The sequence below is a fragment of the Carassius auratus genome, unplaced genomic scaffold (assembly GCF_003368295.1).
Source record: "Carassius auratus strain Wakin unplaced genomic scaffold, ASM336829v1 scaf_tig00216727, whole genome shotgun sequence".
Taxonomy (NCBI): Eukaryota; Metazoa; Chordata; class Actinopteri; order Cypriniformes; family Cyprinidae; genus Carassius; species Carassius auratus.
The window spans coordinates 335,103-360,208 of record NW_020528709.1 but is presented as its reverse complement, the minus strand read 5'-3'; the positions used below and the strand labels follow the sequence as shown (position 1 = coordinate 360,208).

The following is a 25,106-nucleotide window of genomic DNA, read 5'->3' as shown; positions in this document are numbered from 1 at the left end:
TGGGCTGGCGGCCATCTTGTGCTGTGGCGCTGGGCTGGCGGCCATCTTGTGCTGTGGCGCTGGACTGGCGGCCATCTTGTGCTGTGGCGCTGGACTGGCGGCCATCTTGTGCTGTGGCGCTGGACTGGCGGCCATCTTGTGCTGTGGCGCTGGGCTGGCGGCCATGCCAAGCAGCGTCGCTGGGTTGGCGGCCATTTTGTGCCGCTGCACAGGACTGGCGGCCATCTGGTACCACAGCGCTGGCTCGGCCGATCTGTGTCTCCCCTCTCCTCTCGGGACATACTGGGGAACTGGCGGTCCCCAACCGAATCCCGGATCGACGGGAGCCCACAGTGGAGATCGCTGCCGGACCTCCTCCCGACTGTTTGCTCCGGAGCGACCTCCTCTGGTCCCCCGGAACACCACTAGGCGAGAGCCCTCAAAGCCACCTTTCTCCCGCTTGCTGGCTGAGGAAAAAGTGGCAGCAGACATACCGCTGGATCCTTAGTGGATGGAGTCCTTCTGTGACGGTTGGGTTTAGGAAAACACAAGGAGAGGGTAGGATCCAATAGCAAGGTATGGGTTTTATTAAACAGAAGGGTAAATACAAAATAAACAGTCTTGAGAGACAAACAAAACCAAAAAGGGAACCGGATGAAAACGGGAACTCGGAGGAACGAGAAGCTAGGGGAAGTCTCGGGAGACAAGAGCATAAGAAACACATAGGGTAAGGACTCCATACAGACAACAGAGAAGGACAGCTCTATATAGGGAGACTAATGACAAAGGATTGTCAGCACCTGTGAGATTTAATTGGAGTGCAATTACTGTGAAGACATGACCAGAGTAGAGGAATTAAAGTGCCTATGATGAAGTACCTAAGGAGAAGTGAGCTCACTAGGGAACACTCATGAAAACAGAGACTGACAGCGTGACATTTATATACTAGGCTACATTTAATTAGCAATTATTTAAAATTTCTGCACAGAATAAGGTAGAAAATATACGTTATAGTTTCTGTACTGTAATAAATGTTAATTAGCACTGCATCATTCATAAATTGTTTGTGTTTATTTATTTTTTTTAGTTTCATCAGTTCATTCTGCTTTTATTCAGTTTAGCTGCAGATATAGCCTGGCACGTCTATGAGAGCGAGATCGCTTCTCTTTCAGTGTGAAAACGTCTTCATCTCTATTTAACTTTTCCTCTCCATCAGCGAATGATTCTGAGAGAAAACGCGCCAGATGTCTGTTTGCTAATGAAACAAACACTACTTTCATGCATCTGATTATCAGATAAATCTCGCACTCTTATTTCAAGGTCGTTGTTAATGCTGTGGTTAATTTTAAAAGTTTCCTTCGTATATTCGGTTCATCCGCATTATTTAAAACATTTATCATTCAATGGATCTGTGCGTATGATTTAGACACTTACATTCCTGCTCCGTCCATGCAATAAATACAGCTGTCGACAGCTCCGGTAACTCCGTCGGTAAGATGCAGAGAGCCATTGACAAACTACAGTACAGTAAAACTACTTCACGTTAGCATTACTGTCCACGAGTCCTATAGATCACACGTCAGCTTTGTAGAGACAAATGGAGCGCGAGCAAAATCCTGTGACAGTCTCAGGCGGTAAACAGTGGAGCGCGTGAAGGACAGATAAGAAGCACGATTCATGAACACTCTTCAAGGTCTCCATTAATTCGTGCGAGTAGTAATTTAATGTGTATACATTTTTAAAGCATTGAATCGCTATAGAAATCGCGATTCATTCGATTCTTAGAATTTTGAATCGATTACTGTCCAAGATCGGCGATTCACGATTCAAAAATCATGTTTCAAGATCGATGCATAGGAATCGACAGGGTTTGTAATCTATACATCAAGAAAACGAGTGAATAGTTACACCCCTAATGGTTAGTGAAAATTAAAAATGTTAAATCACTTTAATAAGGCCATAAATCAGATACAGAACATTGGTTCCCGGGACTTTTGAGAACTGGAGCTTTTAGACTAGAATTTTTCTTTCTAAATTATGTGGAAATCATTTTGTTTACTTGTTTACAATATATTGATTTAAATTTTCTAAGACACTTTTTTGTTTGTAAAAGTAATATGTGAGTAGGCGTCAACTATCATGAATATCATTGGGATTTATACCTGAGAAGACAAAGGCCCACACAATGAGCCTTTCAGTCAGGTTTGTGACTGAGAGGGAAAAGTTACAAGAAAGAATGTGTCTATGTAAACAATGTAAAGATTTTATGTTTGTATTTTATTTAAAATATATTTAATTATCCCACAGCATAATTTAATATCCACTTGCGAGTGCAGTTAAACAGTTTATTAGGAACAATCAAAGCTGACTTTCAAAGCTGCATTTTTTGCATCATTACTCCTGTAAGGAAATATTAGCTCATTTACTTTGAGAAGAATCAAATCTAAAGATTCGAATTGCTTTAATTGAACTGAGTCCAAATTTGATTTAGTTTATACCTCATCAACGGTTAGTCCAGCGAACTTAAAATTCAGTATATCCTTAAAATCTGTTTGAGTTTACTTCATGAACAAGATAATACAAACAGAAATATAATTTATACGCTACTGGCTAGGTAGCACAGGATCTGGGCAAAGTTTAATCTTAAAATACACCACACAAGACAATACTTCTTTATAAATGAAACAAGAATTTATTGAGCTATTCTATAGATTATATGGATCTAAAACTAAATGAACACACACACACCCACAAACATACATACACATACACACACAGTTGCAACGGATTTATGAGGTGAGTTAATGAGTCCTCTCGTTTGCGCGCCGTGAGCTTTGAAGATTCTGGCACGGAAAGTTGAAGTTCTTTATGACTTGCAAGCACTCTGATGGCTAGAAATCTGGGTTGAAAAGGCGCAAGCAAGCAAGCAAGCATGGTTTCGCTGGCACAAAGTTTCAACGGAGTGGTTTTGAGTTCTGGATGGCAAGAACGCTAGCAGCGTGTTGGTAGTTCAAGCCATGGCCTAGATGGAAGAGCAGCGTAGCGCACCGCATTTAAGCGACACAATACACGGCACAACCCTCGACAAGAGACGACGCACTTGGAGACTAGACTAGAGACTAGACTGGAGCATTGGGGTTTTATCGAAGCAGATTTGGTCCATCCCACGATGCGATCTCCCAATGGGATGCTGTTGCAGAGCTTAGACACGCCCCCGTACTGTTTCTCGATTAAACATCAGGTGGCATTGTCATGTGGGATGGATCTTTGGGTTAATACCTTATAAAGTGTCATAATATGCACACAATACAGAATCTTGAAATTTAATTTGCTCCAAGTTTAGGTAAATAACGTGAGCTTTCATTCAATACTAAACTTTCCATATTTTACACACATTTAATAGCACTATCTGTTATAAAAACAATGATTAAAGGGGGGGGGGGGGGGGGGGTATTTCAGTATGCTATTTCATGCATACTGAGTTTTTTACACTGTTAAAGAGTTGGATTCCCATGCTAAACATGGACAAAGTTTCAAAAATTAAGTTGTACGTTTGAAGGAGTATTTCTGTTCCAAAAATACTCCTTCCGGTTTGTCACAAGTTTCGGAAAGTTTTTTTTCGAGTATGGCTCTGTGTGACGTTAGATGGAGCGGAATTTCCTTATATGGGTCCTGAGGGCACTTCTCCCGGAAGAGCGCGCGCTCCCATATAGCACAGCACTGAGAGCACAACAGACTTCACTGATCAGAGCGAGAGCGTCGCGAAATGTCACAAAATGTGTGTTTTTGGTTGCCAGGGCAAGACAACCCTGCACAGATTACCAAAGAAAAAACAGCATTAAGGGACCAGTGGATGGAGTTTATTTTTACAGAGCATCAACGGAGTTGTGCAAGTGTTTGTGTTTGTTCCCCTGCATTTCGAAGATGCTTGTTTTACAAACAAGGCCCAGTTTGACGATGGATTTGCACATCGTTTATTTCTTAAGGATAATGCAGTCCCAACGAAAAAGGGTCACGATCGTGTGTTGGAACCGCATGCGGTGAGTAAAACTGCTTCAAATATCTCTGTGTTGTTAACTTAGCTATCGGGGCGTAAGCACATCAAGTAAACAACATGCGATGTTGTCATCAAACTGCACTTTCCACATGTACAGCTTATATATATATATACAGTTTCAGTACATACCACATAGAGACACTGTTGTTGCTGCTGCTCTTGTTAAATTTCAGCCTCTGGATCTGATTCTGGATCATAAATATACGCTGAATCTGACTGTTAGCCATGGTTTGTTTTGGCTGATGGTTTTTCCCTCACAGTAAAGTCACAGCTTCCAAACGCTATCAAAGCAAAAGCCTACTGGCGCTCGTGATTCTTTAGCTACGCCCACACGTCACGCCTACAGACGCTCTTGTTTTTCTGGGAAAAATCGGTACAGACTATCTTTCTCTTATGAATATAATAAAACTAAAGACTTTTTGGAGTTATGAAGGATGCAGTACTACTCTATAGGTACCCCCCCCCCTTTAAAGTTACACAGATTACATTGACACATCAAACATTTACAGGACATAACACATTATTTGTGAATCTAGTTAAACCTTCAGATTCCTTAATGGTTGTCCTTTTGAGATAGTTTGATGAAAAGTTCAGTTCTTAGCAAGATTTTCAAGCAATCAGGAAGCAAAGTCATGGGATTATCCTGTATTGGTTCTTTGTGTTGAGGTCTTCTGATTATTAACAATTCCTGGGGCGTTTCCATACCATGGGGATCATGTGATGCTGTGATACACAGGGTCCTTGTATCTTATAAAAAGAGTGGTCCCACTTTATATTAGGTGGCCTTAACTACTATGTACTTACATAAAAAAATAAGTACAATGTACTTATTGTGTTCATATTGTATTTTAAAACACTTTTTCTGCTATTGAGGTGGGATAGGGGTAAGGTAAATTTAAGGGTGGGTTAAGGTGTAAAGTATGGGTCAACAGTGTAATTATAAATGTAATTACAGAAATTAAATACAGATGTAATTACATGTAGTTTTTTTTTTAAATAAAAAAATTCATTCTTTTTTTCTGAGAAAATCCAAATCTCAGATCCTGAGGTAATCCACATCATCTTTTTGGGGTCAATTATGTCTTATTCCTCTCTTCGCGAAGCAAACAGTAAAATAAAAACACTTGAAGAACAGTCTTGCTGCTTTGATTTCTGTTGTATGGTCGTATTTAAGCCACGCACTTCAGTGGAACATTATAACCTCAAAAGCACATTCAGCACAGGGGCGTGGTCGCATTAGATATAATGAAGGGAGATGTGAAAAATGGACATCGCGTTGTTTTCATATGGACTACTTTATGACAAACAGTGTTGGGCAGTTCATCATTGAATTGAGTGATGTCATCTCTGTTCAGTTTAAATAGTGTCTGGGCATTTATTTGCAAATCAAGTCAATGATATTGCTGTAGATGGAGTGACCCCAACTAAGCAAAGTCAGATTGTGCAGAAGAATCATCTGTTTCCTGTGGTCTTGTCCTTTCCTGTCGTCTGAGACAAGGTCTTTACTGCCACGTTATATTGCTGACAGAATGCCATGTTTTATAATCCAGAGATTGTAAAAATGATGTAGCACACGCACTGACAAGTCAAGTGCATTCAGTGGATTAGAGACCTGCTCCCGCGAGACCCGACGCAACAGAGTGCAGCACACAAGACTTGATAGGCGAGTGCAGAAACTCGTGTGTGTGCAGGATTCAGGTGAATTAAATGATTCACGGGACTCCGGTAAAATAGAAATATCTAAACATAAAATATCTAAAACAAATAAATTGTTATTCATCTATTGCACAAAAGCAACATGAACTAATGTAAAATATAAATGATTAGCAGGCACAAATGTATGCAGAGTTTCTATTTAGGCTATAACACGTGTTTGCAGCATTGAGGTATGCTGTGCTGAAATGTGCAAGCTCACGTTTCCTCTCATTATAACGCAAGAATTATAGACATTATGGAATATGAATTATGCATATATTTATTGTGTTATGAAACAGAGATTTGTCAGATTGTATGAAATGATATCATAGGCCGAGGGTGAACCAACTCCAGGTTAAGTCTAAAAGCAGCTGAATGTATTAACAGGGTGGCCACTAACGATAGCGTGGCCACTCCTTTGGCCGCCCCACTTAAAACTGCTGTTTTTGTCAATTTTTTTTCTTGACAAGAAATGCATTTATTTAGATGCTGAACTGTTGTTTCTCTTTAGGATATGACCACATCCAATGGAAGAATTTTAAACGCGCACTTGAGCTTCACCTCAGCGTCATGCACGAGTCAAACAAGCGCGGAAAAGCTACAGTAGCCAAATGAGCTTCAATAGAACAACTATGATTTGCGGTCTGATGAGATATTGTTGGACTATTTGTAAGTAAAACACCCTTCCCTGTCCCATCAGCCGTTTTACTGTGCTCACAGCCAGTGCCAGCCCGAGCCTCTTGGGGGCCCTAAGCAGAATTTGATTTGGGGGCCCCCCTCCCACTATTTACTCAGCTCGGTGTTCATCTTCAGTTCTCTCTTCACAGCAGTTCAGTCAGTGTACTGTTTGAGTAAATGAAATACTCCGGGATACTGGTTTGTTTTTACTCAGAGGGAGTGTCAGCCACATTAAAAAAGTTAACAGCTTAAGTCATTTGTGAATCAATGCGTATTGGAGACGCGAAACGTTTAAAACGATTCAGTTCGATTTGTTGAACTGGTTCCAACAGATCCGGTTACATCGAGTGATTTGTTCGCAAACTGGTTTTGAACTCTCTTTGATCATCTCAGTCTGTAAAGATGAGCTCTTGTCCTTCAAGGTAGCTTGAAGTAAGCTTGTGTTACTGAATGACAATAATAACCCGAAACAATCAGGTTGCACACTGTAACATGAAAAACTTGTATCGATGTTATAGGGCTTGGGTGTTGTGATGATATTGCTTTGTGTGGTCGCCATGTTGATGGCCCCCTTTACTGCTACTCGGACTACTGCGCAGTGTTTAGACGTACTGCCTCTCAGCCGTGTGTCTTAATCTGATTAATTAAAAATCTATTTCAACCATGATAAACCGTTGCTGTATTGTGGGGCGTAATAGCAACACATAATCGCCATGGGAAAAAAATGAAAATGCATTAACCCTCCACCGCTTTCCGGCTTGGAGGCGCAACCACGGAGACCATAACATCTGAATATAAATTTATATAACTTAAGTCAACATTGAACATTGAAAATAAGGGAAAATTTCCGGGTTACTCATCCAAAATACATGGAAATTTCAACATTAATCTTTCTGCTGCTATCCTATTTCTGTTGCTGTTTGCTGACATCAAAATTTCATACCACAAAACTGCTGCTTTAACTAAGTGAGTTGTGAAGCTAGGTCTGACGTGACTTTGCTTACAAATTTGCGTGAAATCGTGCTCTCACAATAACCACGCTATCTTAAAAAGCCCAACATCACCGTAAGGTAGCTTTTTTCAGTAAGCAAAATGATGCTTTGAAAACATCTGTTTCGCTGGAAGGGCAAGGGGTTTTGCTTCATTCACTGCTACAAATTGATGGCCGTCATAAGTATGATTTAAACCATGCTAATGCACTTCCATTAATGCCAACAAAGTGTTCTTGTCACAGTTCAGAAGGAGAGAGGACTCAAACGCGAAGGCAGGTAATGTCTGTTTAATTAACTCAGAAGGTCTCATAAGGCAAAATAACTCAGGCTGCCGTCAGGCGACTTCTCAAACAAAAAATGTCTTTAGAATAAATAACATAAGAAGACCGTCACTCAGCCAGTGACGGGATCGCGGGAGAGCAGAGAACAGGTCCAGGTGAGCGGATGGTACTACTGGTGACAGTCGACTCACGTCAGCGAGAGGCTTGATGGAGTAGAGGTTTAGCGGAAATTCATTCAACATGCACCAAACAGGACACGGCAAGACAGGTGGGGAGAGAGCCAGGCTCAGGTACATATGAGAACATTTGATTATAATCCGGCGGAGAACAAAGGGTTAAGACGGCTAGAAATAGAGAGTCTAATCAGCAGAAGCAGGTACAGGTGCAGAGAGAAGAGAATGAAGAGCAGAGGGGATGAGAAACAGCTGTGAGTGATAATGAGGTGAGTGGATGAGTATGTAAAGGAGACTAACCAGAAGAGGGAGAGACAGAGGAGGATACCCTGTTCATAACAGTTCTAGTCTATGCAAAATAATGTTGTGGTCAATAGTGTCGAACGCAGCTCTAAGATCCACTATCACTAATAGAGAGATACAACCACAATCAGATGATAAGAGCAGGTCATTTGTAACTCTAAGAAGAGCAGTCTCACTACTATTGATACTGTCACGGATCGGCCAGGTTCCTCCACCACAATCACCCAGCGATCACAGTCACCTGAGTTCTGACAATACACACCTGCACTCCATCAGCCACTCTGCTTCATAAGCACACACCACGCACCTCTCATTGTCCGGGCTCGTTTGTTCGAAGCGGACTCATAGTGCTTCTCTCTCCGAATGTCACTAATCAAATCTTCTTGTGTTTACTTACCAGTATTCACTGATGATCCCAGTCTGTCAAGATCCTCTCTCCAGGAGTGTGCGAGCCATAATCCAGTCAGTCCTGTCAGTGGTGTGTGTGTGTGTGTGTCTTTGGTCTGTCATCCACCACAACCCAAGTTCAAATCCATCCTAGCAAGCGCCTTCCGCTATTCCTGCTAAGGAAAGAACTGTCATCCATTCAAGGATCGAACTCAAGGATTCCTCACACCAGAACTCTGACACTCACCCATTCCTGCATGTCCATTCATTCAGCTACTCTGCTGTTCACAATAAACCACCTTCACTATTGTTTACCTGGTTGTCTGTCTGCTTCCTTAACAGAAGCCCGGACCCAAAAAGACAGCAAAACAGCATGAGTGTTCCAGATCCCTTCCAAGAGCTGGTGGATTCTTTGAAGAGGGTTTTAACATCCTCTCCTACCATCACGCCTCCTTCACCACCAGCACCACCACCAGCAAGCACTTCTTCGGCCACCGCATCTTCCAGTCCCATGGCCCAACCAGTGCCCTACTCTGGCGGGGCGGAGGAGTGCAATGGATTTTTGCTTCAATGCTCCCTAATATTCACGATGCAACCAACTCTATATCCTACCGACCAGTCAAAAATAGCATTCATCATATCTCTCCTCACCGGTCCAGCTCTCCAATGGGCCGAAACGATCTGGAAGCAAGCCGGCCCAGCCATCAGTTCTATACAAGCATTCGTCTCCACTTCAGGGAAGTATTCGTCCGAACGGATGGAGAGATATCAGCCGGTGAGCAACTCTATCATTTATCTCAAGGCACGATGTCTACTCATAAATACGCCCTTCGTTTCCACACTCTGGCTGCAACTAGCGTATGGAACGAGCGATCCTTACTAACCACCTATCGGCTGGGTCTTGCACCCCAACTCCGTCTACAGCTGGTCGCATTGCATGACAATATGGGGCTTGAAAAATTCATACAGCAATCTATCAGATGTTCAGATCGTATACAATCTTATCAGTCCCATTCTAACGCATTGAATCTGGCAAACTTACCGCCGCTGAGCGACAGAGGAGGCTGACCCGGGGTCTTGTGGAGCCAGTGGACATGTTAAGTTGAACTGTCCAATCCATCCCATACGAACATCGGAGTGTTTTCCATACTGATGATGAAAAAATGCATCCTCTCCCTATTTGTGTCCAGTTAACCACCCACACATCCTCTGTTTCAGTTCACGCTCTCATCGACTCCGGGTCAGCAGGAAATTTCATCTCGGGGACCCTCTGTCTCCAGCTCCGTACCGAAGCCTCATCCAGTATTTACCAGATCCAACCCATAACCAAGTTCATCAATGCACGTCCACGTATTCACCAAAAATGTGAGACCATTACACTTCAAATCGGAGCCTTACACAAAATAGATATTCAGCTGCTGGTTCTGGAGGGAGCCAACGTGGATGTCATACTTGGGCGGCCGTGGCTGGTGAAGCACGATCCCATCATCTCTTGGGGCTCCGGGGAAGTGATAAAGTGGGGCAAAGAATGCTCACCAAGATGTTTCCCAATTCTTCCTCGACCGATTCCGAATCCTATCCCAGTCTACGCCATGTCAGTCGAAAGTCCACTCGATAAGCAGTCCACGAAGATTCCTAACATCTACTCGTCTTTCCAAGACATCTTCTGCCCCAAGAGAGCTTCCCAGCTACCACCTCATCGGCCATGGGAACTGATTTCAAATGCCCCATTGCCCAGAGGAAAGATCTACCCGTTGTCACTGCCAGAGACCAAGGCCATGGAGGACTATATTCAGGAGGCTCTCAGTCAAGGGTATATTCAGCATTCTACTCACCCGCAGCATCCAGTTTCTTTTTTGTGGCCAAAAAGGATGGAGGGCCATGGCCATGCATTGATTACCGGACTCTTAACCAAAGCACCATCAAATTCAAATATCCCCTTTCTCTCATCCCTGTGGCCCTCGAACAACTTAGATCTGCTACCATCTTCACTAAGCTGGACCTCCGCATCGCTTACAATCTGGTGAGAATACGTGAAGGGGATGAATGGAAGACCGCTTTTGTGACCCCTACTGGCCACTATGAATATCTGGTTATGCCCTATGGTTTAGTCAACGCCGCTTCCGTTTTCCAAAACTTCATACATGAAGTCCTCCGGGAGTTTCTGCATCGCTTCGTGGTCATTTATATAGATGACATCCTCATCTATTCCCGGAATGAAGTCAAACATCGTCACCACGTTATGGAGGTCCTCCACACACTAAGAGCACATCACCTCTTCCTGAAGGCCAAGAAGTGATAATTTCATCTCCCATCAGTCCAGTTCTTGGGTTATGTCACTGACCAACAGGGGGTCCGCATGGATGAGAGGAAGGTGGCTGCAGTCCCTACCTGGGCAGAACCCACCACGATCAAATAACTCCAGAGATTTCTTGGATTCGCCAACTTTTAAAAGACGTTTCAAACGAGGCTACAGTATCATCACCACTCCTCTCTCCAACTTACTCGAAGGTAAACCGAAGAATCTTCTCTGGACTCCTGAAGTGGCCGCAGCCTTCCAATCCCTCAAATCTGCCTTCACACAAGCTCCACTCCTGATGCATCCAGACCCAGAACTCCCTTTCGTCGTGGAGGTGGGCGCCTCGACTTCCAGAGTCGGAGCCGTCCTCTCTCAACATCATGGGACACCCAAATTACTCCATCCATGTGCCTACTTCTAACCGAAGCTGAGCCCGGCGGAGAGGTATTACGATATCGGTAACCGAGAACTCTTGGCCATCAAGCTCGCCCTGGAGGAGTGGCAACATCGGTTGGAAGGGGCCATCCATCCATTTCAAGTGATCACTGACCATAAAAACCTCCAGTACCTCTGTGACGCTAAACGACTCTGTCCCCGTCAAGCCAGGTGGTCATTGTTTTTCTCAAGGTTCCACTTCTCCATTACTTACTGTCCTGGCCCTAAGAATATCCGTACCGGTGCCTTATCCAGATAACATGATTCTCCAGAAACACCCGAGACCACTACCACCATAATACCCGAAGATATCATTATCAGTCCCATCGAATGGTCCGCTCCTCCAGCTGTCGCCACTCCTGATCCCTGACCTCCACCGGGCTGCCCTCCTAATCGCCAGTTCGTTCCTAGGACAAAACGGGTAGATCTCATTCACACCGTTCACACCTCTCTGGGCACTGGGCACAACACTCTCTCGCTGCTATCCGAGCGCTTCTGGTGGCCGTACATGGCAAGGGATGTGAGGAGGTATGTCCTAGGCTGTAAGGAGTGTGCAATGTCCAAAAGTCCCCAACACCTACCTGCAGGAAAGCTCCATCCCTTGCCAATCCCTAACCGTCCCTGGTCACACCTAGGAGTTGACTTCATGACGGACTTACCTTCGTCAGATGGAAACACCTGCATCCTCGTCATAGTAGATCGATTCTCTAAGTTCTGCAGACTATTACCACTGAAAGGTCTCCCCACTGCCCTGGAGACCGTCGAACTTCTCTTCAATCACGTCTTTTATGGGATCCCAGAGGATATTGTATCAGACAGAGGACTCCAATTCATATCCCGGGTATGGATGTCATTTTTTAAACTCCTAGGTGTGACAGTCAGCCTCTCCTCTGGCTATCACCCTCAGACCAACGACCAGACGGAGAGGAAAATCCAGGAAGTGGGCGATTCCTCAGGACCTTCTGCAATGGTCACCAGAACTCCTGTAACCAGTTTCTGGGCTGGGCGGAGTATGCCCAAAATTCACTGCGGCAACCCATGACAGGCCTCACACCATTCCAGTGTATCCTTGGATTCCAACCCCCACTATTTCCCTGGGATGGTGAACCATCTGAGGTCCCCGCAGTGGATTACTTGTTTCGGGAGAGCGAGAGAGTCTGGGACGAAGCTCACCACCCTCTGCAGAGGGCAATTCGCAGATGCAAGAAAGTCGCTGACTGGAGGAGGATTTCTGGCCCAGTCTATGTTCCGGGAGATAAGGTTTGGCTCTCCACTTGCGACATTCGTCTGCGACTCCCCTCCAAAAAACTCCCAGGTTTGTTGGCCCCTTTACCATCCTGGAACAGGTCAATACTGTCACCTTTAAAGTCCAGCCACCACCGCGATACAGAATTCACCTCACATTTCAAGTCTCCTTGCTCAAACCCTTTCACAAACCTCTTATTCCCTCCACAGAACCTGGGCATGAAGAGGAACCCCCTCCCCCCTTGATGCGGGAGGAAGGGTCCGTTTACTCCGTTCGAGAAATCCTGCAGTCCCGACGATGCGGTGGTCAATTGGAATATCTTGTCGATTGGGAAGGATACGGACCAAAGGAAAGGTGTGGAGAGTTGACATCCTAGATCCCACACTCATGGAGGAGTTCCATTCCAACCATCCTCAGTACCCTGCACCTCGTGGATGAGGGAGACCACCACACCGCCGGAGACCTCAGCCCTCAGGAGCTTGCCCTGGGGAGGGGGGTAATGTCATGGATTGGCCAGGTTCCTCCACCACAATCACCCAGCGATCACAGTCACCTGAGTTATGACAATACACACCTGCACTCCATCAGCCACTCTGCTTCATAAGCACACACCACGCACCTTTCATTGTCCGGGCTCGTTTGTTCGAAGCGGACTCATAGTGCTTCTCTCTCCGAGTGTCACTAATCAAATCTTCTTGTGATTACTTACCAGTTTTCGCTGACGATCCCATTCTGTCAAGATCCTCTCTCCAGGAGTGTGCGAGCCGTAATCCAGTCAGTCCTGTCAGTGGTGCGTGTGTGTGTGCCATCGATCTGTCATCCACCACAACCCAAGTTGAAATCCATCCTGGCAAGCGCCTTCCGCTATTCCTGCTAAGGAAATAACTGTCATCCATTCAAGGATCGAACTCAAGGATTCCTCACACCAGAACTCTGACACTCACCCATTCCTGCACGTCCATTCATTCTGCTACTCTGCTGTTCATAATAAACCACCTTCACTATTGTTTACCTGGTTGTCCGTCTGCTTCCTTAACAGATACGGTCTAAATCCTGACTGGAAATCCATTTTTCTCTTAAGAAGGAATATAATTGGAGGATACTACCATTTCTAGTATCTTGGACAGAAAAGGGAGATTCGAGATTGGTCTATAATTAACTAGTTCTTGGGGGTCAAGTTGTGTTTTTTTTTTTTTGATGAGAGGCTTAATAACAGTCAGTTTTAAGGTTTTGGGGACATACCCTAATGACAATGAGTAATTAATAATATTCAGAAGAGGATCTATAACTTCTGGACTCACCTCTTTTAGGAGCTTAGATGGAATAGTGTCTAACATGTTATTGGTTTAGATGATTTAACAAATTTATACAATTCTTCCTCTCTGATAGTAGACAATGAGTGGAACTGTTCCTCAGGGGATCTATAGTGAACTGTCTGATGCGATACTGTAGCTGACGGCTGAATGATTACATTTTTATCTCTAATAGTATCAATTTTAGAAGTAAAGTAGTTCATAAAGTCATTACTGCTGTGAAATGTCAACACTTGTTGAGGCTTTATTATTAATAAATTTTGCCACTGTATTGAATAAATACTTGGGGTTATGTTTGTTTTCTTCCAAAAGAGAAGAAAAGTAATCGGATCTAGCAGTTTTTAATGCTTTTCTATAGGATAGGGTAATTTCCTGCCAACAATACGAAATACCTATAGTTTTGTTTTCCTCCAGTTGCGCTCTATTTTCCAGACTGCTCTCTTTAGGGTGCGAGTATGCAACTGTGTTTAAAATGCTAGAAAATAGAGAGTCCGTAGTTTTTCTTACATCATCCAGTTATTCTGAGGTTTTGGATTTGCTAAGGAATTCAGATACATCAGGAAGATTACTTACAAAGCAGTCTTTTGTGGTAGAAGTGATGGTTCTACCATACTAATTGTGGCTTTAATGAAGTTTGCACAAAACTAAATAATGATATCATCACTTGGCTACATAATTTCAACATCAATTCCATATGATGGTATTAAATCTAGAGTATGATTTCGACAATGAGTAGGTCCTGAGACGTTTTGTCTAACCCCAATAGAGTTCAGAATGTCTATAAATGCTGATCCCAATGCATCTTTTTCAGTATCAACATGGATATTAAAATCAGCAACTATTAAAACTTTATCTGCAGCCAGAACTAAATCAGATGTAAAATCAGCAAACTCTTTAATAAAGTCTGTATGGTGCCCTGGTGGCCTGTATACAGTAGCCAGTACAAACATCACGGGATTTATCATTAAAATTTGTTTCTCTGGATAATGTTATATGAAGCACCATTTCTTCAAATGAGTTATACTTGAAGCTTGCCCTCTGAGAAATCCTGAAACATTGTTATAAATTGAAGCAACACCTCCCCCTTTGCCTTTTGGATGTGGCTCATGTTATAACAGTAATCTTGGGGGGTGGACTCATTTAAAATAATGTAATCATCAGGTTTTAGCCAGATTTCTGTCAAACAGAGCACATCTAGATTGTTTTTTATTTGATGAACCTCACTTAAATTGTTACTCTTAATTTGGTTTGGACGATTTTTGTATTTTCTAGTTTGGGGAACAGTCTCTATAGTGTGATATCCAGGTAAAATAGTCTCTATGTGCTGAGAATTAACCTACCTCTGTGACGTGAGGCAGCTAAAAGACGGTCAGTTTAGCCAGTCTGTATGCTTCCTGACCTGGGCCCCAGTTAGTCAAGTATAAACTCTAAGACTATGTGCCATATTTCTAGAGAGAAGAGCGGCGCCACCCCAGGATGGATGAAGACAGGTCTCTTTTCAACAGGTCAGTTCTGCCCCAAAATCTCGTCCAGTTGTCTATGAAACCTATGTTATTCTGTGGGCACCACTTAGACATCCAGCCATTGAGTTATGACAATGTGCTATGCATCTTGTAACCACGGTAAGCACGGAGGGGACCAGAGCATATTACAGTGTCTGACATCGTGCTGGTAAGTTCACACACCTCTTTAATGTTATTTTTAGTGATCTCCGACTGGCGAAGTCGAACATCATTAGTGTCGGCATGAATAACAATCTTACTGTATTTACGTTAAGCATTAGCCAGCACTTTTACATTTGCAAAGATGTCAGGCTCTCTGGCTCCTGGTAAACATGGTAAACATTTAAATATGGTGGCTGGTGTCTCTATATTCACGCTCCGTACAATAGAATCGCCAATAACTAGAGCACTTTCATCAGGTTTCTCAGTGGGTGCATCACTGAGTGGGGAGAACCTGTTTATTGTTTTGATCGGAACAGAAGAGCGGCACTTAAGGCACTTAAACAGTCCAGTACATCATAATCAAACATATTTTTATATTGAAATAATGGAGATTTCTGTCCCACCCCAGACTGGTTGCTGCATGGCGCCTCCCTGGCCATCCGTATTGAAAAACATCCTGGCTCTGCCACTGTGTATTAAACATCATAAACACATCTTTTATATCTATCTATATATATCTATCTATATATATCTATTTATCTAACTAATTACTTTTGAAATAAATTAAATCAAAACAGTAACATGATAACTTTTAAAAGGAGTAGTCGGAAATCAGTAATTTGATAACATTTTCAGAGTAACCAACACTGATCACAGAATATTTGTTTTCAGCAGCACTTGTTTAGATTAAAAGTAGACATGTCAAGCGTTCTATATATATATCTCTCATGTCTCAGCACATCTTCTTGGGGTGAATTATGTCTTATTCCTCTCAGCGCGAAGCAAACAGTAAAATAAAATTAAATAAACTAACATTGTCGCTGCTTTGTTTTTTGTGGTATGGGCGTATACATGCCACGCACTTCATGTGGTACATTATAATACTATAATACTCAATACCATGCTCAGCGCGTGGGCGTGGTTGCATTATATATAATAAAGGGAGATGTGAAAGTCACGTTGTTTTCATATGGATTACTTTATCACAGAATATTTGTTTTTGGTTGATTAGTTTAAAAGTAGACATGTCAAGCTTTCTATAGAATTAACCTCTCATGTCTCTTCTATGAGTATTCACTGAGTTACAGTTAATTTTAATGACACGTTTCTAAATGAAGATCACTGCAGACCAAGGCTGCAGACAGTTTTCTTTATTTTATAAATGCACAAAGTTTTGTTGTTATTATGTGTGGATACAAATAAAAGTAGACCCTTTACAGATTTAAGTTATTTTTGGGGTTATCAAGAGAAGATGCCTCAACACGCGTAAACACGGGGCTCGACTCCAGAGGGTTAAAGAGATAGGTCTTTAATCTAGATTTAAACTGCAAGAGTGTGTCTGCATCCCAAACAATGTTAGGTAGGTTATTCAAGAGTTTAGGTGTTAAATATGAAAAGGATCTGTCGCCTGCAGGTGTTTATGATATTCTAGGTATGATCAAATTGCCAGAATTTTGAGAATTCAGCGGACGTGGAGGACTATAATGTAATAAGAGCTTGTTCAAATACTGAGGTATACTGTCCATGTCCAGAAAGATAATAGAAACATCATCAAAGTAGTCCATGTGACATTAGAGGGTCAGTTAGATATTCAGCATTGTCTTCTCTTGCGGGTCTGTTGTGAGCGCGTTCACAAGACTGCAGTGATGCTGCTGTGACATACAACGCTGCTGATGTATTATCTTTGTTATTGGGCACACTAGAAAACACGTCAGCAGCATCGTCGTCAATTGTCACAACAGTTGCACTCACAACAGACCAGGAAGGGAAGACAATGCTGAATAAAGTCGTAATTTTTGTTATTTTCCATGCTTCAACAAATTCTAACTGACCCTCTGATGTCACATGGACTACTTTTATGATGTTTTTATTTCCTTTCTGGACATGGACAGTATACCGTACATACATTTTCAATGGAGGGACTGAGAGCTCTCAGACTAAATCTCAAATATCTTAAACTGTGTTCTGATGATGAACGAGGTCTTACGGGCTCGGAACGACATGAGGGTGAGTCATTAATGACATAATTTTCATTTTGGGCTGAACTAACCCTTTAACTCTGCAGGAAAATTTCTCTGATTAGTGTTAATATTTCACTTGTGTAGAGTTAATTTACATTTATAATAGTGAAAAAAATATCTAATTTTAAAACCCAATTGGTGTACATCTCAGAATAGCGTTATAAATGGGAATAAAAACAAAGTGTGCCTTAAGAAGTTTGTTCAGTAAAAAATAGAATTTGTAGTTTTTGTATAAAATATTGTTTTCTGTTTGATTAGACATCCTTCTCTTGTGGACTGCTTCCACTTCCTGACTGCAGGTGTCGCTGTTGGACAGTGTTTTCTTTACTATCTGTTGGCCTTCTGTAGCTAATCGTAGCTCCGTGTAGCTGTTTTTATTTTATTTTTATCTTTCTCTAGAATCTTTATCTTACTATCACTCTCTGTTTTTTAAAGTGATCAAATATAACTTAATTCACACCATATTTCTGATATTATCGATCAATCTTATCAGATTAATTTTGATCGTTCACTTTTATTTTATATCCGTGAGTGCAGTACACCTGCAAACCGTTAGCACTCGTTAGCTTGTCATTAGCGTTTTCATTCGAACCTATCGCTGTTTTCTTTTCTCCTCTCCTCTCTCTTGCTCCAGTTATTCACAAGTTCATCAAACAACCGCAGTAAGAATATTTCATCAAGCACGGTGAGTAATGGCTTCTCCTGCTATTGTTATTTGCACCTCTTGCCACATGTAAAGTTTATCCATCTCTGTCGCAGATGAGGGATTCACATGTGATAAATGCAGGGAAATATTTAGGCTGACAGAGGAGATTTCAGAATTAGAGACACGCATCCAAACTTTAATTGAGGACAGTAAGAATGTTAGGGCTCTAGATACGGCTTTGGATGCATCTAGCTCAGGGATTCCTGTACATTCTTCGGTTCCGGCGACAGAGCCCCTGCAGCAGGGCAACTGGGTGACAGTGAGGCAGCATAGTCATGGGTCAAAACACCGCTCTTCTGTTCCGATCAAAACATTAAACAGGTTGTCCCAACTCAGTGATCCACCCACTGAGAAACCTGATGAAAGTGCTCTAGTAATTGGTGATTCTATTGTATGGAACGTGAATATAGAGACACCAGCCACCATAATCAAATGTTTACCGGGAGCCAGAGCACCTGACATCTTGGCAAATTTAAAAGTGCTGGCTAATGCTAAACGTAAATACAGTAAGATTTTTATTCATGCCGACGCTAATGATGTTCGACTTCGCCAGTCGGAGATCACTAAAAATAACATTAAAGAGGTGTGTGAACTTGCAAGCACAATGTCAGACACTGTAATATGCTCTGGTCCCCTCCGTGCTTACCGTGGTGACGAGATGCATAGTAGATTGTCATCACTCAATGCCTGGATGTCTAAGGTGGGTGCCCACAGAATAACATAGGTTTCATAGACAATTGGACGAGCTTTTGGGGCAGAACTGACCTGCTAAAAAGAGATGGTCTTCATCCCTCCTGGGGTGGCTCCACTCTTCTCTCTAGAAATATGGCAAATAGTCTTAGTGTTTATACTTGACTAACTGGGGCCCAGGTAAGGAAGCAGATAGATTGGCTAAACCGACTGTCTGCTAGCTGCCTCACATCACAGAGGTCAGCTAATTCTCAGCACATAGAGACTCTTTCACCTAGAGATCACACTTTAGAGACTGTGTCTGTTCCCCCGAACTAGAAAATACAAAAAACGTACAAAACTATTTAATTGAGGTAAATGGATAAATATGGATAAAAAAATGATAAAGCTTGGCTTATTGAATATTAGTGACTAGTGACGAGACATACAGCCAGGTATGGTGACCCATACTAGGAATTTGTGCTCTGCTTTTAACCCATCCAAAGTGCACACACACACCCGGAGCAGTGGGCAGCCATTTATGCTGTGGCAGCTGGGGGTTCAGTGCCTTGCTAAAGGGCACCTAAGTCATGTTATTGAGGGTGTAGAGAGTGCTGTACATTCACTTCCCCCACCTACAATTCCTGCCAGCAGGAGACTTGAACTCACAACCCTTCGATTACGAGTCCGACTCTCTAACCATTAGGCCACGACATTCCCCCTTTCAGATCCCTTTCTACGAAAACACTTTTTGTAAATAATATGATCACTGATCATAATATGGATATGCTCTGTTTGACAGAAACCTGGCTAAAACCTGATGATTACATTATTTTAAATGAGTCCACCTCCCAAGATTACTGTTATAAACATGAGCCGCGTCTAAAAGGCAAAGGGGGAGGTGTTGCTTCAACATTTTCAGGATTTCTCAGAGGGCAGGCTTCTAGTATAACTCATTTGAACTAATGGTGCTTCATATAACATTATCCAGAGAAACAAATGTTAATGATAAATCCCCATTTATGTTTGTACTTGCTACTGTATACAGGCCACCAGGGCACCATACAGACTTTATTAAAGAGTTTGGTGATTTTACATCCGAGTTAGTTCTGGCTGCAGATAAAGTTTTAATAGTTGGTGATTTTAATGTCCATGTTGATAATGAAAAAGATGCATTGGGATCAGCATTTATAGACATTCTGAACTGTATTGGGGTTAGACAACACGTTTCAGGACCTACTCATTGTCGAAATCATACTCTAGATTTAATACTGTCACATGTAATTGATGTTGATATTGTTGAAATTATGCAGCCGAGTGATGATATCTCAGATCATTATTTAGTTTTTTGCAAACTTCATATAGCCAAAATTTTAAATTCGACTTCTTGTTACAAGCATGGAAGAACCATCACGTCTACCACAAAAGACTGCTATTTAAGTTATCTTCCTGATGTATAACTTGATGATGTAACATAAACGGTGGACTCTCTCTTTTTTAGCACTTTAAATAGAGTTGCTCCTCTACGTTTAAGGAAGGTTAAGGAAAACAGTTTGACACCATGGTATAATGAGCATACTCACACCCTAAAGACAGCAGCCCGAAAAATGGAGCACAGCTGGAGGAAAACAAAATTAGAGGTATTTTGTATTGCTTGGCGGGAAAGTAATCTATCTTACAGAAAAGCATTAAAAACTGCTAGATCAGATTTCTTTTCTTCTCTTTTAGAAGAAAACAAACATAACCCCAGGTATTTATTCAATACAGTGGCTAAATTTACGAAAAATAAAGCCAAGTGTTGACATTTCCCAACACCACAGCAGTAATGACTTTATGAACTACTTTACTTCTAAAATCGATACTATTAGAGATAAAAGAAGGAAGGCAGAATTGTATAAATTTGTTAAATCATCTAAACCAACAACATGTATGTTAGACCCTATACCATCTAAGCTCCATCTAAGAGGTGCTTCCAGAAGTCATAGATCCTCTTCTGACTATTATTAATTCCTCATTGTCATTAGGATATGTCCCCAAAACCTTCAAACTGTCTGTTATTAAGCCTCTCATCAAAAAAACACAACTTGACCCCAAAGAACTAGTTAATTATAGACCAATCTTGAATCTCCCTTTTCTGTCCAAGATGCTAGAAAAGGTGGTATCCTCACAATTATATTCCTTCTTAGAGAAAAATGCTATATGTGAGGATTTCCAGTCAGGATTTAGACCGTATCATAGTACTGAGACTGGTCTCCTTAGAGTTACAAATGATCTGCTCTTATCATCTGATCGTGGGTGTACTTCTCTATTACTTTTATTGGATCTTAGTGCTGCGTTTGAAACAGTTGACCACAACATTCTTTTGCATAGACTTGAACACTTTTGTGCCATTAAAGGAAGTGCATTAGCATGGTTTAAATCGTACTTATATGACCGCCATCAGTTTGTAGCAGTGAATGGAGATGTATCATATCGATCACAAGTGCAGTATGGAGTCAAGGCTCAGTACTAGGGTCGCTACTCTTCACGCTTTATATGTTACCCTTGGGAGATATCATCAGGAAACATGGTGTTAGCTTTCACTGTTACGCTGATGATACTCAGCTCAATATTTCTTCACAGCCCGGTGAAACACACCAATTTGAAAAACTAATGCATAGTCGATATAAAAAACTGGATGACGAGTAATTTCTTACTGCTAAATTCTGAAAAAAACAGAGGTGTTAATTATACCTAAAAACTCTGCCTGTAATAACCTAGAACACTGTCTAAGACTTGATGGTTGCTCTGTCAATTCTTCGTCATCAGTTAGGAACCTAGGTCTGCTATTTGATCGCAATCTTTCCTTAGAAAGCCACGTTTCTAGCATTTGTAAAACTGCATTTTTCCATCTCAAAAATATATCTAAATTACGGCCTATGCTCTCAATGTCAAATGCAGAAATGTTAATCCATGCATTTATGACTTCAAGGTTGGATTATTGTAATGCTTTATTGGGTGGTTGTTCTGCATGCTTAGTAAACACACTACAGCTAGTCCAAAATGCAGCAGCAAGAGTTCTTACTTGAACCAGGAAGTATGACCATATTAGCCCGGTCCTGTCAACACTGCACTGGCTCCCTATCAAACATCGTATAGATTTTAAAATATTGCTTATTACTTGCCATGAAAGTGCGCTACCCTGATAGCACACGTATATCTCGGAGACGTCTATCTGACGTGTGCATTTATATCTACAAGATGTATATTTTTGAGCGTTTGCTCATTTGCAATACATCTATAGGACGTTTCCTTTTAGATGTCAAATAGATTTCCATTAGATGTCTTTAAGATGTTTATGATTTGGAATGTATGTAAAACTGACATCTGAAAGACGTCTGTTAGACAGCAGATGCTTTCCAGATCAAGAGATATTTAACAGACATCTTGTAGACGTACGTGTGCTATCTAGGTAACAAGGTGACGCCGTTAGGCCGCCTTGATGAGTGTTATCTTTCTGACCATAGCCCTCCAGCTCAGGTGTGCCTTCCATTTCTGCCTGATCTCCATACAGAGATCGAAAAAAATCAGACTGATCGGCTAAGATACCTGGATAGAAGCGAGGGCCTTTTTCCTATCAGGCCCCCAACATTTGGGCAGGGATAAGAGGAATCAAGTACATTTGACGTGAGTAAACACATTTCTCTTGTTCCACAATTCAGAGAGGCTGAAGTTGACTCATATTTTAATGTATTTGAGAGAGTTGCCTCCATGCTTCATTGGTCTAGGGATGTGTGGCCGTTGCTGCTCCAATGTAAGTTAACGGGAAAAGCTCAAGAAGTATGTGCTGCACTATCTTTGGAAGATAATTTAGACTATGATGTTATTAAAACCGCAATTTTGAGGGCTTATGAGCTCGTGCCGGAGGCATACAGGCAGCGATTTAGGAATTACAGGCAGTTACAGTCTTCTTGTATATGGTGCCTCAGGTGATGCTCCCCTCGCCAGAGGTTTGTAAAATTTGAGCTTGCCTCTCCCGTGCGGTTCAGCACCTCTGTGATGCTTAGGAACCTTTAGGTACACACGCTAAGATCTGTGTACTTTCTGAAAAATACATGGTGGTTAGTGTGCATGTTAACACACTGTGCACTTTCTGAAATCCTATACGGTAAGGGTTACGCGCTGCACCTCATTCCCTTTCTTGAGAGGATTAGACCTTGGTTCCTTGGGCTCCATTCAGCCATTGTATTTGTTTATACATTTCAAGCATCATTTCCCTCAACATGAGGGGCTATTTGGGTGATTCTTGTGGTAGTTTAGCAGCGCTCCCCTTTTCCAAGAAGGGTCGCCTATGAGTGCACTACTCTGAATTCTGAGTTCTCCTCTAATATGAGACTGAGTTCTCTGTTTTGTTTTGTTTTCCCCCAGAGCACTCCAGCATTATTTCTACAGATCGAGTTGATGACTCTCAAACATAATGTTTTGAGATGCACCATTCCATCTAACTGAGTTGCTCTATAAGAGTTCCATGACAGCCATCTCCTTAGAACAGTATTTGAAAATTCATGCTATGGTAAGTGTGCACGTGAAGTCTTTGTGCACTTTCTGAAATCCACAATGTGGTAAGTTCGCATGCTAGTATTCTGCGTTCTTTCTAAAATCATATATGGTGAGGGCTTTGTGCGGTTGCCTCGTGCCCTTTCTTGAGTTGGTAAAAACTCTGTTAATTTTGGGTGCAACTCCACCTATGTATTCTTGTATACCTAACAAAACAGGGTGATGCCACTAGGGATCTGTTGAGACAGCTCCTTCCAGGCAAGTCTTAGTATAAAATGCTAGGTTCTTAGCCGTATCCCTTTAAAGGAATCTTTCCTGATTCCAAGCCTTCAGCTCTACCCCGGGTCGAGGCCCTAGCTATTAAGTTGGGTATTGTTACGTCCCACGTGGACTTGTGTTTCTCTTTGTCCTTGTGTGTGTGTTCATTACTTTCAGGTGGTGCTCATTGGTTGGTCGGCAGGTGTGTCGTTACTATCACACACGTCATAGAAGCTGGTGGACCAATCCGATGGCGCGCTGCCGGGTTTAAAAGGCCCATTCACAAGAAGCACGGAAGATTGTTCTTTTGCCAGATTTCAGCCAGCTCATGTGAATTGATCTGTTCCTCTGCTCCAAAGTCATGAACTGTTGTTAATGTTTGAGTTATGCCTAGTCTCTCTGATGTGAGTAATACTCCTTCGTGTTTGTTAACTCTGACGTTGTATTTGCTTGTGCGTGTAACATAATCTGTTTAGCGCATTTTGTGTGTTGCTACTGAGTTTATTCTGCCGATTGTGGAATGTACAGCGTGAACCAACGGTAGGCAGTTTGTTGGAATTGTTAGCTAGGCGGAGAGTGATCGCCACTGTTGTATTTATGTTTGTTAGTTAGAATAGTTTATCTAAGGCGGCAAATCCGCTGAAGATTTCGGGGTTTATTTCTACATTTTACTTTGCTAGTTAGTTTAGAGGTTGGGTAAACTAGCTATGGTATTTATGTTTTGATTGTTTAATTACTTTGGCGACACTCTTGTATTCTATTCTTTATTAATATTTTCATCTTTTATATTGTTTGTTTTGGTCCTGGTAACTGCATCCACTAAAGATTAAACGTCTTGTATTATTGAAGTCTGGTCTTTCTGGTTGTTTTTTTCTGCTTGCTTTCATAGCAACAGTAACTCACGCAAGTGTTGCGCAATCATCCCGTTTAACATCTTTGAACACGTAACATTTGGTGGTGGCAGCGGTGGGATATTCCTTTAATGGGATATTTTCTCTCTCTCTTGGGATGAGTTTTGTGAGTGCTGTTGCTGTGTGCAGGTGGAGCAACCATGAGCGAGGTATTGTTTGTATGAAAAGGGAGTGCAGGTTTTGGACCCTATAAAACCATTTATGAGGTTACTTTGGAGTTTGGTGTTTGTGGTGGTAAGTTCAATTAGAATGGCTGATTTTGATCTGGTTAGTTTTGCGAGTGCACCAACTGTTGAACAACTAGATAAGTGTAGGAAGGATGATTTATTGAGCATTGCTGATCATTTTCAAATTAAAGTTTCTAAACAGCAGCTTAAGCGTGAAATTAAAAACGTGGTAGTACAGGAGTTGAGGAATTTAGGTGTGTTGAAGCTGGCTGACGGATCTGAGATTCATCCTCTGAGCTCTGAAGTTTGCCCCTCAAGTAAAGAGGATGAGAATGA

General features: G+C 42.0%; 1 protein-coding gene across 2 annotated transcripts in view; it reads left to right on the top strand.

Annotated features, from left to right (window-relative positions):
* LOC113098888 (solute carrier family 2, facilitated glucose transporter member 4) overlaps positions 1 to 25,106 on the top strand; it is a 91,078-nt gene that overhangs the window by 44,240 nt on the left and 21,732 nt on the right. The gene's annotated exons all lie outside the window — the stretch shown is intronic.